Raw genomic sequence first — 19,171 nt, forward strand, 5'->3', positions numbered from 1 at the left:
GTTTACACACAAACGCATCTTTGATAAATTCCCTTTTGAGAAATACTGCCCGCGAGCGATTTGCGAATATGGTCTGGACCCACCCCAAGACAAAAGCATATACCCATTTAGTCTAAGTTACAGTGAGTAGGAACCAGGCATTAAGCATTTCCCTTCTTTTTAGGCCAGTGAACCTTGAGAATACATTTCTCTTCCAAAAAATCAGGACCTATTTTTTTTTTAATGTAACAAGGATTAAATGTCACCATTTTGATCCAATTTCGTTCCTGAAGTGAAATAATCACTAAATAACTACTTTGGCGGAATAAATTAATTTTTAAATCTATTTTTTATTTTCTAATTATACTTTTTAAACACAGATTTGAGGAAATTAACATTTATGTGGACATTTGGTTTCTAGCCTAATGTGGCATAAAAATAAGTAACATAATGAGTGTTAAAAAAAATCAGGTTCATGATGCTTCTCACATCATCATCATTGTACTTAGATGTCACAACAGTATTATGTGCGATTGTGTCAGATCCAGCCTTCTCCATCTCAGAGTGTTGGCAGGTAGGAGGGTTGTTGGCAAGAGGAGGGGTGTTAACCTCAGGATCCTGGATCCATTCCAAGTCTGGTAATTACATTCTGCCAGCCAGAATTCATCCCATAATTTTAATTGGATAAATCCTTTCTGGCCTAAGCTACTGCTATGCCTGTCAAACTGTTGCCACATTTCACCCCAGAGGTGTCTGTGTTTTAGTTGCAAGAATCAGTCCCTTTGAGGTTGGTTTATCAGTTTAAATCCTCAAAATGCTTTGGGACCCTAAGGAATTAAATATATATTTAGGGTTTTTTTCTATTGACTCTGCATAGAAATGCATAAAATAGATTTATACTCATGTTAATGCCTAAAAACCAATACCCATCTAATGCCAGCAGATAATTTTGAGAGCTCTTTAACCAGATCGACATCCCCAACTTTCTCTTCTTTCAAGAAATTTTATTGCCTATAACTTTAACTTCCAATTTCCAAAAAGTTCTGCAGTATCCTAAGTTTCCTTCCATGGAAGACAATGGAACTGAAGCTCCTGTATTTCACCTTTCCAACAATCGTATGATGAGATGACTTGCTAAAACGAAAGACAGAGTAGTAACATTACACCTAGTCTTATCATATCCCTCCAGAGAAAACAGTGTGACACCTAGGGGCTTCATGGTTCTAGCTGTAGCACCTGCCAGGACTAAATCTTCCTCCCTGCATCTCCTAATCCTCTTTGTGAGAACCACTCTCTCTTCCAGGGCTGCTGGGGCATCAAGTAAGATAATGCTTCTGAAAGCATCAACACAGAGGAGTTACTCAGTAAACTTTAGTCCCTTTCTCCGCTCTACTCATGTCAAACACAAATGGAGAGGAACCAGGGCCCCAGGGTTCTTTTGTAAGGGGGGCAGCATCTGCCCCTGCCTGAAGACTGTAAGCATATCTTTTTTTAAAAGGCAAGGAGACAGATACCAGCAAGGCTGATGAGAAGTTTAGCAATGAGATTGGAAGTATTATTTTGACCTCTTCAAGAATGGAAAAGTACCCTTGGTGTTAGTTTAGCTCTATCACATGTAATCCTGCCCATTTCATGCTTTAAAAGAGTTTATGTCACATTTACAATGTATGTATATCAAGCCTCTCATTTTTATTTAACTTAGCATGCTTTGGAGGGATTTTTTTCATACTTTTTGGGTGAATGTGTTATTCTGACTCCTCATTTCTCCTGCTAATAAATCCACATTCAGGGCATTAGTTCTTTTGCTCATCATGGATCCTGTCCAGAAACAAATAAGTACTAGAAGAGAGAACAGCTAAAAGTCCCAGTGTCAGTTCCATCAATGACAACTGCTTCCTACACTCCCATAGCTTCCCTATGAGACAAAGAGGAGGACACTTTTCTGTACTCTTCATTTTCAGTTTTGCAAGCAGGGAGAACGTAGCTCTTGTAAAAGCCTTCCCTGGCCCATCCGAGTCGAGGCGGGTGAAAGGGAGAGACTGTGCTCTAGTGTGGCTCCATAGAGCTACTTGAATGGAGAGCCCAGTACTGCTTGAGGGAGCCAGGACTAGGGTGAGCGAGGGAGGCATTCAGCTTGGGCACAAAATATAAGTGGGTGCCAAAAAATTCGGTAATGCAATATTTTAAGAAGTCAAAATTAATACAAAATAAGAAATCAGTGCTAAACAAAATATCAAAATTTTAAGTAAAGCAGGATCCTACCCTGCACTTGCACTCACTCACACTCACCTCACCCTGATCCCTGCCCTGTGGTTGTGTTCCCCTTCATGCCAGCCTGTTTCTGATTTGTAGGGTTGAGCGGAAACTGCACCACTCTGCCTCGCCTGCATCCTCTCTTCTGGCCCCCCAAATGGGCAACAGAACCAAAAATATCAAGGGTAGAAATTTCCAGGCCAGCGGATACATATAATTTACAGTTTGTTCAAGAGTTCCATATATAGGAGACTCGGCCAACTTATCACAAAAGAAGGCAAGCCCTTATTAGAACAAGCAAAAGAATCAACTTTACTAACTTAATCCATTTCACTACCTACTTACCTGATGCATTTCAGAATATGGTAATTAGAAAGCTTCCAACTGTGCTGTGGAATTTTGAAATACTGTTTCAAAGAACATTTTAATTACTACAATGAATCTTTTTTCTCTTTTCATATTCTAGCATTTATCTGTGTTCAGGGAAATATGAGTAGAGAATTTCCCTTAGAAAGACAGAAGTGAAAAAAAAAAAAAAAAAAAAAGAAAGACAGAAGTGTAGGGAATTCCATGGTGGTCCAGTGGTTAGGACACCAAGCTTCCACTGCAGGGAGCACGGGTTCTATTCCTGGGGGGGGAGGGGGGAGAAGGGGAGGGGGAGCTGGGGGGCAGTGGGGGGCAGGGTTAAGACCCCAAGCTGGGCAGCACAGCCAAAAAAAAAAGAAAAAAAAGACAGAAGTCTAATTCCTTGTGCAATTTTTCTAAGATTACACTTTCACCATATTTTTACACTATGTCAGATTTCATTCTGCCTTCTTCCCTCCTCATGGAACATGAGAAGATTTTGTTTCTTCTTCCATATAAATGTGGTCTGATAAATGAAGAATTAAAAAAGAGTGACTTTAGTTGTCATTCTAGGACAAGTTAAGTGCAGAAGTGGTTTTAATTGCTTGTGAGTAATAAATTATTTGAATCATGTGACATTATGAAATATGTGTTCTATTAGTCATTTTCTAAAATAGCAAATGGGTTTCACTGCTGCCTTATTTAGTTTGGAGTGGAGGAAGCTATGCTATTCATTTATTTTAAATGAAGAAAAGGAGTTTGATATCCAAAGATGCTACAGCAACTAACAGAAATAACGCCATTGCCCTTACGTCTTTGCCTTAATTATGGGAAATGGATCTCTAGCCACTTTTGTCTGAATCAAGGGGGAAAAAACAGCAAAATTCCCAGAATTAACAAGTTTTCATCTTAATATTTGGGAAATGTCTTTCCCTTTACACAATATGGACTGGATTCTTCCTCTCTTGTTAGCTGATCTCTTTATTTTTCTTTATCATGAAAAACCAGTAGAGCACAATGTAAGCATAGTTATTAGCTTAAATTGGAATCACTGGTTATGCATTCTATTCCTTCACAGCCAGAATATCTCATGTACTGGCCAAAAAAGTAAGTCTATGATCCATTCATCCCTTAATTCATTCCTTTCCTTTTCCACCTTCCCTGTGGTCATTCCATTGTGCATTCCTTTATTATGGAGGCTAGGTGTTGAATGGAATAAAGTGTCTCCCAGAGCCTCTCTCCAAAGCTGTTTTTTGGTTTTTTTATACCTATTAGTTATATTGCAGATGAAGAGCAATCCCTAAAATAGACTTGAGTTTTTGCTGAAAATGTGTCTTAACTTATGGGACTACATTAAGATTATTTCTAAAACTATTATAATTCACAAAATGTATCTTATCTCCAGAAAAATACTGAGAATGTTTAGAAACGCTGTCCTCTAAGTAACATGAATTTTTGTTGCATTATGAGGTTTAATCAATGAATATTTACTTAAAAATTCCAACCAGGGCTTCCCTGGTGGCGCAGTGATTAAGAATCTGCCTACCAATGCAGGGGACACGGGTTTGAGCCCTGGGCTGGGAAGATCCCACATGCCATGGAGCAACTAAGCCCGTGCACCACAACTACTGAGCCTGTGCTCTAGAGCCTGCGAGCCACAACTACTGAGCCCACGTGCCACAACTACTGAAGCCTGCGCGCCTAGAGCCCGTGCTCTGCAACAAGAGAAGCCCGCGCACTGCAACGAAGAGTAGCCCCCACTCGCCGCAGCTAGAGAAAAGCCCGTGCACAACAACGAAGACCCAACGCAGCCAAAAAAAAAAAAAAAATCCAACCAGGGGGTGATGACTGCCAACTTTTATTAAGAAAAACGACACATCTTGTGACAGTCCAGTAGTGTCCAGTCATGCTCTGTGCACTTGTAGGCACTTCTGTGCTACTGTTGTTTAATGTCCTATGTATGTATATCTAAGTGAATGTCAACTCTTACTGACACCAAGAGGGTAATCTCCCGTATGCACAGGAATCAGACACCCTGAACGGAAGCATCCTGTGATGTCTGCATGCCCTAATTCCCATGTGTCACCCCTTGCTTTGAAAAGGACCCCTTCTGGAGAGAACCAGCTCTCCTGCTCTTGGGCAGATCTCCAAGGTCTATCTCTGCAGGACATTCAAACTGAAGGTTCGAATTAAGGTTTTCCTGCTGATCTGTTTGTCTTTTACTGTATATCTCAGTGTTTGAAGGGATTTAACTTTTTTAAATTGTCTTTTCATTACATTTAAATAGAAAATGTCTAATTTCATAGGAAGAAGTAGAAAAGTTAAATTTTTTGGTTCTGTTGTTTTTAATGTTTTCTTTATCCTACCTTGTGCCTCTCAGTTATTACTGACAGCTTTTACTTTAAGTTCTATGTTTTTGAAAAAGATTTGAAAATAAAAATTCATACAACCTCAGGTCAGAAGGGACCTTAGAAATCATCTGGCACCTCCTTGTAATGTTTGTTCAAACAATATTGGATCTGGAACAAACAGGCAGTAGAGGTGGAAGCAGAGTTTATGATGAAGTGGGGTTAGGGGTGGGCACTGGGGGTGTCCCTGCAGTCCTACACTTTGCCCCCATTACTGCTTCTTCCAAGGCCCCTCTCTGAATGCTAAGGTGCCTTTGAAAACCACTGACTATTTCAACTACTTTGTGGGGCTTGAAACCCTTTTTGTAACATTATACAAAGTTCTCGTCTTTTGAAGATTAACCTTCTATCTTGAATCGAGTCCATAACGCTGTCTCAAAACACAAGCACTGTGGAAAATCCACACCACTTTTTTTTTTTTTTAATTTATTTTATTTTTGGTTGCGTTGGGTCTTCATTGCTGTGCGCGGGCTTTCTCTAGTTGAGGCGAGTGGGGGCTACTCTTCGTCGCGGTGCGCGGGCTTTTCATTGCGGTGGCTTCTCTTGTTGCGGAGCACGGGCTCTAGGGATGTGGGCTCAGTAGTTGTGGCACGTGGGCTCAGTAGTTGTGGCTCCCGGGCTGTAGAGCGCAGGCTCAGTAATTGTGGCGCACAGGCTTAGTTGCTCCGTGGCATGTGGGATCTTCCCGGACCAGGGCTCGAACCTGTGTCCCCTGCATTGGCAGGCGGATTCTTAACCAACCACTGCACCACCAGGGAAGCCCCACACTACTTTTTAAATTATTGGATTGGTTTTAATAGTAATTTCTGTGGAGGAAAATAAATACGAATGGATATTCAAATCTGAAATGATCCATCAAGGGTTTTAATTAATACTTGCGGAAATGTGGTACAGAAACCGGAAGGATAAAGATTTGGGGGAAGGAGAAAAAAAGGATTCAAGAAGATGCAATCAAATAGAGTAGACAATTATAGTCAGACAACAGGCAAGGATGAAAGCGGCTTGGTTACTGTATCACTAACCAGTTCAGAAGACTGTAATACAGCCCTGCCCTTCTCAGTGCCTCTGTCACTTTTGACATCAGTATTTTCATTTCTATATTTGGGGCAAAAGGATGGCAGTGTTCCTCCCAGGAGATTTTTGTATTTTATTTAGATATGGGGCCCATTTTTCTTTTTTGCACCCCCCATCCAATTTTTTTTCTTTTATTTCATGTTATGCCATTTGATCAATGGGCTTAAATTCTGAATGACAATAGAACTGGTTTGTAGCAGCGGTCTCAGCTACCCATATTTTAAAGCTGAATTTATATTACAAGTGTTAAAATATTAAATGAAAAATATGTAATGAAAATACATTTTGTAAATCAAAATCAAATATCCACTTGATAGCTACTAATTTACTCAAATAAAATTCAAACAATTGTTAATCTTTGAGTTTTCTTCATTTATCAGTGTAAGACATAAAAGACCCCAATGTTTTTTACGGCAACATGGATGGACCTACAGATTATCAGACTAATTGAAGTAAGTCAGACAGAGAAAGACAAATATCATATGATATCATTGTACGTGGAATCTAAAAAAAATGGTACAAATGAACTTATTTACAGAACAGAAACAGACTCAGACCTAGAAAACAAACTTATGGTTACCAAAGGGGAAAGGTGGGGGAGGGATAAATTAGGAATTTGGGAGGAACATATACACACTACTATATATAAAATAGATAAACAACAAGGACCTACTGTATAGCACAGGGAACTATACTCAATATTTTGTAATAACCTATATGGGAAAAGAAGCTGAAAAAGGATATACATATATATTCTTTTGAATATATTTTAAACATGTATAAAAAAACTGAATCACTTTGCTGTACACCTGAAACCAGCACAACATTGTAAATCAACTATACTTCAATGAAAAAAATAAATTTAAAAAAAGACCGCAATACATTTTTGAAGTAATTATTCAAATTATAAAACATATGTTAAACTACTCCAATCTAATTAGATTATCTAAAACTTATTGATAAAAGCACAAATAATAGAGAAGGTTGTGTGTGGAAAAGATATTTTAAAAATTTATCCTGGGTCAACCTAAAGTAGTTACTGATGTAGGAATAAACCAATCAGAAGACTGTATATTCTGTAAGATAGCTTGATCTTCTCAAGTATGTCCAGTCTTAAAATAAACACCAAATATATTAATAGGAATATATTATATTTTGTTCATTATAATGAAAGTAAATATCTGTGATAATACAAATTTTGTGTATGAAAAAAGATTTTCTTCAGAGATATTGTGATTTTTATTGATGGTTATAATATAAATCAAAGAATATACAGTATTTAATATTTCTAATGGATTGGCTTTATTATTATAAAACATAGTTTTAAAGCTAAAAGGAAACCTGAAATATATCTCATCAAATACTCTAAGGGTGTGAAACTAAAAAGTTTAAGTGATTGCCACATGTCTAATATGTCTTCTGTTTTAAAAAATCAATGCCTGGAAGGTGGAATCCAAGGCCCTTCTCAGTGGGGCCCCATCTGCTTTTTCTCCTTTCCTTTTCCTAACCCTCCTCCTCAGTCTAATCTCGTACTGCAACAGTATACTGCTCACCCAACACACTTTAAACTACTATGTGTCTCTGGCTTTACTTGTGCTTTGCTCAAAATTTTATTCTATGACCACCCTCCACCCACCTAATAAACAATCTCCACCTCTATGACGCCTTCCTGAATTCTGTCCTCTTCTCCAAAATTCATCATACTCTGCTGTGTTCTCAGAACATCTTACCACTGAAACACTGATCACATATTATTGTTATATTATTTCATAAGTGTCTCTTTTCCCTGTTAGACTGAACAGGAATAAAGTAGTTCTTGTCTTTTTAATCCCCAGAGTTTAGTCCAGTCTTGAATCATAGACACTTTATAAAAATTTGTAGAAGAGATGAACTAATGGACTGATGGGTAGATAAGTATACACATAAGTGAATAAATGCATGAACTAATTAATGAATGAACAGACAAACCAACAAAGGAGTGAACAGATAGGTCAAGTTTTTTGATCTTAGCACTATCGATAATTAGTGGAGGATAATCCTTTGTCGTGGAGGCTGTCATGTGCATTGTAGGATATTTAGGAGCATCCCTGGCCTCTCCCCACTAGATGTCAGTAGCAGCAACCTCCCCCCTCCCCCCCCCGCCAAATTGTGACCATCAAAAATGCCTATAGCCATTGCCAAATGTCCCCAGGGGTAAAACTGCCCTTGGTTAGGAACAGCAGGAATAGACGGAATGATGGCTGGAGGCAGCAATTCAGGTGGAGGGCAGAGATTAGAACTCTGGTCTCTGTTTCAGTCCGGTACTTTTCATATTAAGACTTAGTGAGATCCAAGTTCAATTCTCAGTCTTCTCACAATATATTCTTAAAACTTGAGATCAATAACAGAGTTAACGGAAGTATAATTTATGGGATAAATTATTAGAAAGCAACATTAGGAGTAAAGGTATGCCTTCCCTATATCAACGAATCTCGTTTACATTGCTTTTTTAAAAATAGCATTTATCTATACTGGATGTTATTAAATGGTACTTATTTGGTCCTGCCTAAAAATTGCACCTAGAAGGCATATGGTTTTTAAAATTTTTTAAATGCCGCTTTATAGCACCATCTTGTGGATTTTAGAGGAATTCACTGATTTCAGTTTAAAATGTCTAGCTATTTCTCCAAAAAGGAGGAAAAGAGAATAGAGAAACTATAAAAAAAATTAGGACATTCTTTGCTTATTGAAATGTTCTACCAAACTCTGAATTATGGACTTAGTGTAAGTTGACTTTGGTATTTGGCCAAATTTCTATTTGGCTTCAAACTAACAGCCTGGCCTTTGGCTTTTGGAAAGTCAAATAGCTACATACCTACGTCGTCATCATCATATCTGCATCTGTACAGTCAGCAAAGGAGGGCATAATGCCAACAAGGAAGGATATTCTAATGCACTGGTTAATATTTGAATATTCACTTTGAATGCACAGCTATAACTTGGAATTAAAAGTTCCTTGTGTGCTGGAAGTATTGGAAGAGCAAAGTGTTGCAAAATTAAGGAAGACTGTGAAAGCTGATGATCTTATATAGAAAAAAAAGAACTTTTAAGTTTTTAAATTGAGAAATAGGGAAATAGATTGATAATAATATGAATATTTGTTTCTGTACCATGATATCAAACTTTTAAATTTGTTTACCGAGATTTTTTTATTGTAAAACGGTAATTGCAATTACATTTCACATTTCTTCTTATATTCAAGAAGTTTATTCTATGATGATATCTAGCTTCAGCCTCTGAAAATTGTTGAGATAATACTAAGCCATTTGGCATTTGGCCTAAATATGTATTTATATGCCTCTATTGTAAATCTAAAAGGAGAGTAAAATTGAAAGATGATGATGCAAAACACAATAGACTTGAAGTTTCTTCCTCTTTTTCAAACATCTGAATTTTTCCTTTTTGACTTGAAAGAAAATATTCAAGCATAAACTGTCAGGAGCATCAAATTCTAAGGGCAGTGCTGGCAACCTACATGGGATTACTGATATGGAAAAAGAACTTCTACTAGCAGATGTAATTAAAATCTAATTTTATAGGCAAAATGTTTAATTGGTTATAATTCTTATTTGTTTTTCCCATCCCAATATACAATCTCCTTCTCTTCTCCATGAGATAAACTTAGCATAGCCATACACTAAAAGATTTTGTTCCTTGATCATCTCCTTTGTTCATCTCTTCAAATGGAAGAATTGCCAGTGGGGTTCAGTCCAGGGCAATTGGATATCCAAGCTCCTTTCTTCCTAAGATAAGTTACTATTACTTTGGGAAATGGGAGAAGGCAAGGGTGTTAAAAAGAGAAGAAATCTTCCTGCAGGAAACTTCACATAATTGTTTTGACCCCAAAGTAATTATTTATGGTATAGGACAGTGGACTACCTTGCCTGCCTGTGTGGCTTAAAATAGAGCCCCAGCAGGAGGATCAGGAAGTGAAATCTAACAACCACAACGACAATAATTGCAATGGCATTTAGCTCTCTTTAACCCACATTATCTCTGTAAGAAGGCAGTCAATGCTATGAATAACACATTTCTGGCTCTGAGTAGATACCGAGATTAGTCAATGTTGCGTAGTGGAACAAACTGCAGACCAGAGATCAAGAAGCTGTATTTTTATTCCAGCCTGTCACCAAGTGTGTAACATTGGAAAAATGACTCAGGCTTTCTGCACCTCAGTTTCCATATCTGTAAAATGAGGGAGCTGGACGAGGTATTCTGTAATGTCATTTCCAGCTTAATAGGTTAAGATTCTATGAATTTCCAGCTTAATATGTTAAGATTCTATGAATTGTCCTATTGGGTAGGAGAATAGCCCCACCTCCGTATTCTCTTTTTGGGAGTGGTACCAAGGGATGATTTGAATAGTGTTGCCCTGCATAGTTTAGGGATCTAACAAGACCATCTCTAACTTCTCCTCCTAGTTATCAAAGGTAGAAGATGTTAAGTTTTTAAACTTAATACAATTTATTTTCCATATATAACACATCTCTGCAGAAAGAGTTCATTTTACTTGTAAATATTTTCTTCAAATTTCAGAGGATAGTGCCTACTTCTAACTATTCAAAAATCTAGGTTTCAATTTTCTGAACCTTTCTATAAATCATATATCTTTAAACAATCTTTTCCTGAAGAGGGCCTGCAGAATATATATTCCTTGAGATGCTAAGTTTTCCACAAACAAAATAAGTTTGGATCTCACCACATGGTATATTGTTTTCTTGGATATTAACAATGGCCACTATAATTTTAATGATTATGAAATCCACTTTTATCTTTATTTTTGACTGTTTTGTTTTGGGTTAGTTTATTTTGGTTTGGTTAATCTGGCAGAACTTTTTGGGGGGTGTGGGGGGAGCTAATCGTTTTTGGGAAATGGCTTTATCTTTCTAAACCTATTTCAGCCTGATCTGACACAGAAGCCGTTCCTGGAGATGTGATGCTTCTGGATAGGTTTTCCAGCTCCTTTGTTTTTATTGTATTTAATTATTTCTTCCTAGAAACAAATAAGAACCTCTGAACTTTCTCTTTAACATGAGGATGACCATTTAGCAGACACATGAACTACCTTATTCCAATATTTAGGTACTCTCAAGGTTCAGGTATCTCTTGTTTCGTACTGAAACTATCACTGTAGGTAATTCAAAGGTAAACTAAGAACATTTGAGACAAATTTGGTGGGTTCCTTTGTGATACCTTGTTCAAACATGGCTTTGGTAATGAAAGTCCATGTTCAATATTCACCGGAATAAAAAGTACTTGAGTGTGAGAATTTTTTAAAACTATACACACACACACAGAGAAAAGTTATATATTTACAAGAAATGAGAAGATCAGTTAAGGACTTGGAAACCTGCTTGCAATAAGATAAGAAAGGGATAACATTTCTACTTAATGCTAATCTCTTACTTTACACTAAAGCCTCACCTACTGAAATACATATTAACTTCATAAAACCAGAATTCTGACCTGTCTTATGTTGAACGTTAGGCAACAGTTGTAGCAAAGGTGATGACTCAGTTAATCTCAAACTTAGGCATGGTTCTAAATTTAACCTATAGATACATGATAATAAGTAGTATTGAGGCAACCAACATTATTTATTGGCATTGTACATGATGTTATATTATCAAATATTCTAATTAAAATAATCAGTCAAAGTATTTTTGGTAAATGAATTTCATACCATTTCTATATCTTTATTAATGCCATAATACGGACCCATATATTTTAGTATTTTATGGCATTTACTGATGACAATGTTGTTTCTATTTAATATTCAAAGAAAAGATTTTCATGTTTTTCTCTTACAGTTATCTTATACGCATTCATGTTATTTTTATCTTATTTAAAAATTAAGCACATTTAAATTACTAATCTACTTATAATTTTAAATGAGAAATGATTTTCAAAAAAGCAACAGGAATTAGAGTGCCCAAAATATTGAAAACATAATCCCTTTAAAAATATCCACCATCCCTCTCCTCTTTCTCTAATTCAAACTAGTTAGTTTCCTTTGAAGATGTCTTTTGCCAACGTTTCTGCAAACTATTTTTGTTTGAAAATTTCAGGGTGGAATAGTTTTTCAGATGAAGAAAACTGTATTTGCAATTACAGCTTATAAAGTAAAGAAAACCATAAACTCCCTTTGGCATCAATTTGACTCAAGGTCAAAATTAGATTTCCTCTTCCTATAATGTTTGAATTATAAACCTATCTTCTTGTAAGTAGATTTGAGGGATCAGCTGGAAAATGAATACTAGAGTTAAGGTACTGTTTGAAGGGAACAGCTCACTTAATTTTGACCTTGTTCTGTTACAGTAATGAGTTTTCAGTTTTAGTACTGATGCCATTGTATATTTTCTTAATTCAATAACAAGACTGGCTTTTAAAATTTCAGATTAATACTATTAAAGATTGGAGTCATTTCTTTTCATGTCACACTGGATGGTGATAGCGTTGGTAACAGTTGCAAAGAAAGGTGTTGGGGTCTACTGTGTAACAGAATTATTTATTAGATGCTATGAGAAAATGAAAAGGTACTTGTGGAGAGATAATTCCTGCCCCAAGGACTCTGTAACATATAGCTGGGGTTTTTTTAAACTTTTATGACAAACATTTTCAAATCAATCTTCGTGAAAATATCCTTTGAGGAGGAAAAAAATCACCTCATTTCCTCTCATCATCTCTTACCTGAATGCATCACATCACTTATGATGGTGCCTAAAGATAAATTGAGAATTCAAACTCATTTTACCTTAATTACTTAATATATATTAGACTGTTTATTTATGAAGTCACAAATCACTGACCTGAAAAGACCTGAAAAAACCCCCTGAAAAGGCAGGGATATACATGTGTCGCTTCTTAAGGAATTAGATTTTAAGATAAATGGAAAATCACTAAAGGGTTTGCTATAGTCTGAATGTTTGTGTCCCCTCAAAATTCATATGTTGAAGACCTAATGCCCAAGCTAATGGTATTAGGAGGTGGGGCCTTTCAGATGTGATCAGGTCATGAGGGTGGAGGCCTCATGCATAGGATTCATGCCTTTATTAAAGGATACAGAGAGAAATCTTCAGTCTGCGACCTGGAAGAGGAACCTTCACTAGAACCCAAACACACAGGCACTCTGATGTCAGACTTCCAGCTTCCAGAACTGTGAGAAATAAATTTCTGTTCTTTATAAGCTACCCACTCTATGGTATTTTGTTACAGCAGCCTCAGTGGCCTAAGTCTGAGTCCAGCACCTGATGATAGGCCCCACCTAAGTCTTTTCTGCAGATGGCCAACAGCAGGTGGGCTATCAAGGTTACCTTGGTTATTTGGTTACCTCTCCAATAATCTCCTTGACTTCCTCAGCCCTTGTCCAAGTAAGTGCAAAGATGTGCTGAGGATGACTTGAGCTTTGTGTAAAATAAGTCTATGCATAGCTCCTTAGCTTTACCCCAAGATTATTAAAAGCCTGATATTAATATGTATATGTATAACTGATTCACTTTGTTATAAAGCAGAAACTAACACACCATTGTAAAGCAATTATACTTCAATAAAGATGTTTAAAAAAAAAAAAGCCTGATATTAGTGATATGGTAACAATTTCCATCATAATTGTTGCATCTAGTGCTAAAAGTAATTTTTTGTCATGAAGACAAATCTTTTAAAAAATTTCCTTAATCTACATATTATAAGAAGGGTTTCTAAGATGAGACTATATCTACCTATCAGGCAGTATAAATGTTTATTATGTCAAACTCTTAAGTGGAAGGATGTGTGGTTGTTTATTTTCATAGAAAAATTCAAACACTAAAGTAGAGAAGAGTATAATGGATCCCATGCACCTAGCTTCAACAATTATCAACATGTAGCCAATTTTATTTCATCTATACCACATCTATTTTTCCTGTTCCCTCCACCCTACCCCTCAAAGTATGATTTTAAAGGAAAGCCCAGCTATCATACTTCATCCATAATTTTTTACTTCATCTGCTGTGCCGTAAGGCTTGCAGGATCTTAGTTCCCTGACCAGGGATGAAACCCGTGCCCCCTGCAATGGAAGCACGGAGTCTTAACCACTGGACTGCCAGGGAATTCCCCCATTCATAATTTTAAGAGGAGGTTTTTGATGTCAATAGATCACTGGTCTTCCCATGACTTACATCTGCTTTGGAAAAGTCAGTTTACTCAAGTGGCCATTTTCCCTCAAGACTCCCTGATCCCAGTCATGGTTCTGTTCTCTCAAATATCTTCAGTGTGTCTACTTCCTACACCACTCGCTGATCAGCGGGATCGTCTTCAGTTTACCCATGACTGTTAACGTTAATTTGGCAACTTGATTTAAAAGGTGTGCAAAGGAATCACTACTTATTCATCCATTCGTATACTCCTTTGTTCATTCAACAAATATTTGTTGTTCTAGACACCAGAGGTACAGTGTTGAGCAAATTAGACAAAGAACCTGCTCTCCGAAATTATTTTCTAGAGTTTTGACAAAGAGGCAAACACTAGTCAGAAGGCTACCTCTTTGGGCATTGATGCTCCTGGTTCCACTTTATTTTCCCTCTGAGAAACTCTTTACACCCTCACAAAGGACCCACGCTTCTTACATAATGGTTAACAAGTTTTACATGTGTCAAATGCCACCCCACTCCCCCAATTCCCACTTGCTGCCCTGCAGATTGCTCCAGGAAGGTCTGGAAAAAAATGTGAATGGCCATATTTTCCTCTCAAAATAAAGTATTAATAGAAAAAAAGTAACCTGTGTCCAAAACTCATGGTTTTGAGAATAAAATTTCTAAATAATTACATGACAGCATTCAGAAAATATGTATGTCTCTACATAAAAGTAGTGTATAATTTAGTAACTATAATGTATTATTTTAAAATGAGTGATTATGCAAAATTAGTTCCCTTATATATCAATCTCTAATTTAAAACTGGTGTTTAAAGCTATAAAAGTTATCATTGCTTTTTGCAACATTGAATACTATCTAATTTGAATCCCTTTAGAAAGCCATCTGTAGTATTTTGAGTTTTGGCTGTTCCAAGATTGACTTCCTCTCTTGACAGGTACTTGATAGAGAAAAACTCAATATTTAAGCACACAATATATGTCTGTCATGAAAAAAAGTAAAATAATAAACATTCACATAAAAGTTTTCTCCCTTTTTTAATTTAAATTAAGCTGGTTTTAGCTGTTTATTTTTATTTCCTCAATCAAAAAAATTACATTGTAATATGCTATAGTATAAGGTACTTTCTGCTGTTGCTTCTTTGGAGATTGAGAATAGAAATGGTTTCTAATTTTAAAGATTGAAAAGATTTAATAACTGGATGGATTATATTTTTAAATTCCCATTAATTTATTTTCAAATGAGGAAAACCCACAACTTTGAGAAACTGATTATTATGGGGTAAAAAGCCTTGATTTGTAATTGTACCCAAATATGAAAGCCTACATTTTGTAAGCATAAAGATTACATTCTCTTCAAAAGATTTGCAGATTCTCATAGTCACATAACTTAGAGAATGAGAGGATTGTAATTTGAAAAATTACAGATTTCTTTGTTTTTTTGATGTGTGAAACCTATAAACAAATATCAAGAGATTGTATTGCAAGACTGAAAATCCCTTGTTTAATTTTATAAGGGACAGTGCCCTGTGTGGCTTACAACCCTGACTTAAAAGAAAAGTGCAGAGTAATGCAAAAGACACTCTAATCACTGCATCTAATTACAAAGAAGAATAACTCAGTAAAAAATGTAAGTATCCTTGGGCAGGCGTGTGGTCTGGTGGTCAGAGCATGGGATTTCAAGTCAGTAGTCTAAATTTCTATTTTAAACACCACTTCTAAATTTCTCCATGACTTTGGGCATGACATTAACTTTATTTTTAAATATGAATTTGAGATTTGTGCTTGATAATTACAAAGTAGTCTTTTAATCCTCTATTAGAGGTATAAATCTAACACTACAGAAATATTAACAGACAGGTGTTTTCTTGACTTCAAGAAATACATACCCATGTGCTATTTCAAAGTTAGTTCAGGGCATTATTTAACAATCAACCCACTGATAATGGGGACTAATTTTGATAGCTTTCCTCCAAATTGCTCCTTTGCTTCTGAGGAAATGGTAGTCCTCAGTAGAGCCAACGCTGCTCTTTTTATACTAATTGTTATTGTCACTCTAAGAACTTGTACTCCATAGTGATGAGCCTGTTTTGTATTTTGTTTATGTGCAGTGTTTTTTAAGTGTTCCTCCAAGTGTAACAAGTACAGACAAATTACTGTGTAAGTTTTCTTTAAACTACTGCTAGATTTCTAGGGATAAATGTAGGTAAGTGATGCAAATTCTAACACACCTCTATAAACCAATTACCATAGTAATTTTCATTGGGAATAATTATTAACATTTGAATTCAAGGAATGTGACCTGACTTACAGGACCGTTCTATTTCTTTCTTTTTTTAAACAGAGTTTGAGTACTCTGTGGATTTTTTTTTTTTTGAGTATAATAATATTCTTGTATGCTTTTTACTCCTTAGTTTAGTTAATGATAATGCTTAATTGTTGGGAAAATCCACCCAGTCTAATTTGCTAATAGCCAGTATACAAATTAGAAACAAAGAGCCAAATCAGGAATATTGTGGAATATTAATACAGCAGGAAGGGAGGTTACAAAACATGGCCAAAATCTCAACCCCAACAAGAATCTTCAGTGCCTGATCTATTGCACAATTTCCAGGCAAAGTGATCTTTAAAAACAGCAATTTATCAAGATAATGCCTCGTGAAAGGAAATGGAGACCATTATAAGGCAAAGTAAAACAGCTTAAGGACAGATCTTGTTTTATGTTTCTCTGATTAGAAATGCAGTGTAAGAATGCCTTACTAAAGTACTTAAAGCACTATTAAATGGTCCGAATTTCAAGTGAGAAATCATGGAGTTAAAGGATCAAATCCCAACAGGGTCAGTTTGGTCTCCTAGTATTATATGGGAGGAAAATTAGAATTGAGCTTTCCTTAAATTTGTCCTCTAGGGGAGATCTCAGAATGGAATCGTTGGGTGGTGGTTTGCAGTAGCTCTAATAGCTTCAGGGAGTGCCTGTAGTTTCCCAATTGAATTTATATTAAATAAAAAAGAGAGAAATCCAACTTCTCAAGTTCATGAAATTAAAGTTGTTTTTTTTTTTTTTTAAACCTGAACATTTAGGAAAATATTGTATTAGTAGTCTCTACTCAAAATACAGACATTTAGTCCTGTATTAAGTCCACTATTCTCAATTTCCTGCTTTGGTGTTCAATGCATCTTACATTCAAAAACAATCACAAGAAAGAGAAGAATTCCTTGAAATTTGTTACCTTAGTTATAAAACACTAAATTTTCCCTTTTTAAATCAAACTCAGAGTCTTCATGTTCCCTATGGGTTCCCAAATCAACCCCACTTTATCTCCCCATCCCCTAAAGATACAGTGGAAATAAATTAAAAACAACATTTCCTACACATGTGATGCTGTCCCTCTGAGAAGGGAAAAAAGGAAAAACCAAAATTTAAACCATGGGGTAAAATTCTACTATAACAGAATTAGATATAATGGGTCAATTTCTAGTATAGTGAATGCAGGACTTTGACCTTCATTCTTCAGAAGACATTTTTCTAAGTATCAATTATAATGATAAACTGTAATTCCTTGACTAGTTTAGCTGACACTTGAACTTTCTCCAAGAGTTCATATTTCCTCCCATTAGCCCATTTTATCCAGTATTACAACGTAATTTTTGCATTCCAATCCTAAATCTGCTAGAGTATTTTATACGGATATAGAACATTTGGCTTGGTGCAATAGAGCCAGAAACCTGGTTGGAAACTTTGGAAAAAGAGAGAGTCCCTCTGCTGTCCCAATGTATAACTCATCCTATAAAACTCAAGTTTTATTTTTGACACAGCAAAGCTGTCTCTAAAAGGTTACCATGGAATCAGAAGTAATTATTTTAACAATAGATTTATGTCATTTTCATCTTGAGTTTATTTTAAATTGAAGTGTGCTACAAACAATTCTTATGCTGGATTGCTAATTACAAAAGACTTTTAATAATTGTAACTGAGAACCTATAAAAATGGCAACATGTATTAATTGCCATTAAAATACTACAGTCTTATTGTTGGCTTAGGCTTTTGAAATGATACCAAATACCGCTTTATTAACTTTCACAATCATTATTATTTATCATGATAAAATCATTAACATTTTTTATGATAGAATTTTATAACACAAGTAATTACCATTAGGTTCAACTGTGAGAGACAGAAACCCAAATTACTAGGTTAATAAGAGAAAATTCTCTGTCTCATATAAAATCCAGAAGGCAGTTTCAGGGCTGGTATCATGGATGCACATTCAGACTCAGGCTCTTCTTACCTTATCCTCAATATTCACTTTCCAAGTGATTCAAGGTGATTGCTCTACCTCCAGTTATTGCAATTTAGAGTCCAGGTAGCAGGAACCAAAAGGGGGCATGCTCCACCCAGGACATATCATTGTAATTTTATGACTAGTATGTGATCATGATTCTATAATGTGGTTAGCATATTCATAATTTTCAATTCTTTCATCATTATGTTTGATTATGTATGTTTGATACATTTCCTATGTTAATAGATAATTTTCAGAAGAAGGTAAAATAATGGACTCTCACACCAAAGCAATCTCGAGAAAGAAGAACAAAGCGGAGGCTCATGTGTCCTGATTTCAAACTATATTGCAAAGCTATAGTAATCAAAACAGTATGGTATTGCCATAAAAACAGACACCTAGATCAATGGAACAGAATAACAAGCCCACAAATAAACCCATGCATATATGGTCAATTAATTTATGATGAAGGGGCCAAGAATATACAAATGGGGAAATAATGGTCTCTTCAATAAACAGTGTTGGGAAAACTGGACAGTCACATGCAGAAGAATGAAACTGGACCACTATCTTACACCATACACAAAACCAACTCAAAACGGATTAAAGACTTGAACATAAGACCTGAACCATAAAGCTCCTAGAAGAAAACATAGGCAGTA

General features: G+C 35.9%; 1 protein-coding gene across 2 annotated transcripts in view; it reads right to left on the reverse strand.

Moving 5' to 3' along the window:
* FTCDNL1 (formiminotransferase cyclodeaminase N-terminal like) overlaps nt 1–19,171 on the reverse strand; it is a 130,043-nt gene that overhangs the window by 85,176 nt on the left and 25,696 nt on the right. The gene's annotated exons all lie outside the window — the stretch shown is intronic.

Source organism: Balaenoptera musculus, chromosome 7 (genome assembly GCF_009873245.2).
Source record: "Balaenoptera musculus isolate JJ_BM4_2016_0621 chromosome 7, mBalMus1.pri.v3, whole genome shotgun sequence".
NCBI classification, from domain to species: domain Eukaryota; kingdom Metazoa; phylum Chordata; class Mammalia; order Artiodactyla; family Balaenopteridae; genus Balaenoptera; species Balaenoptera musculus.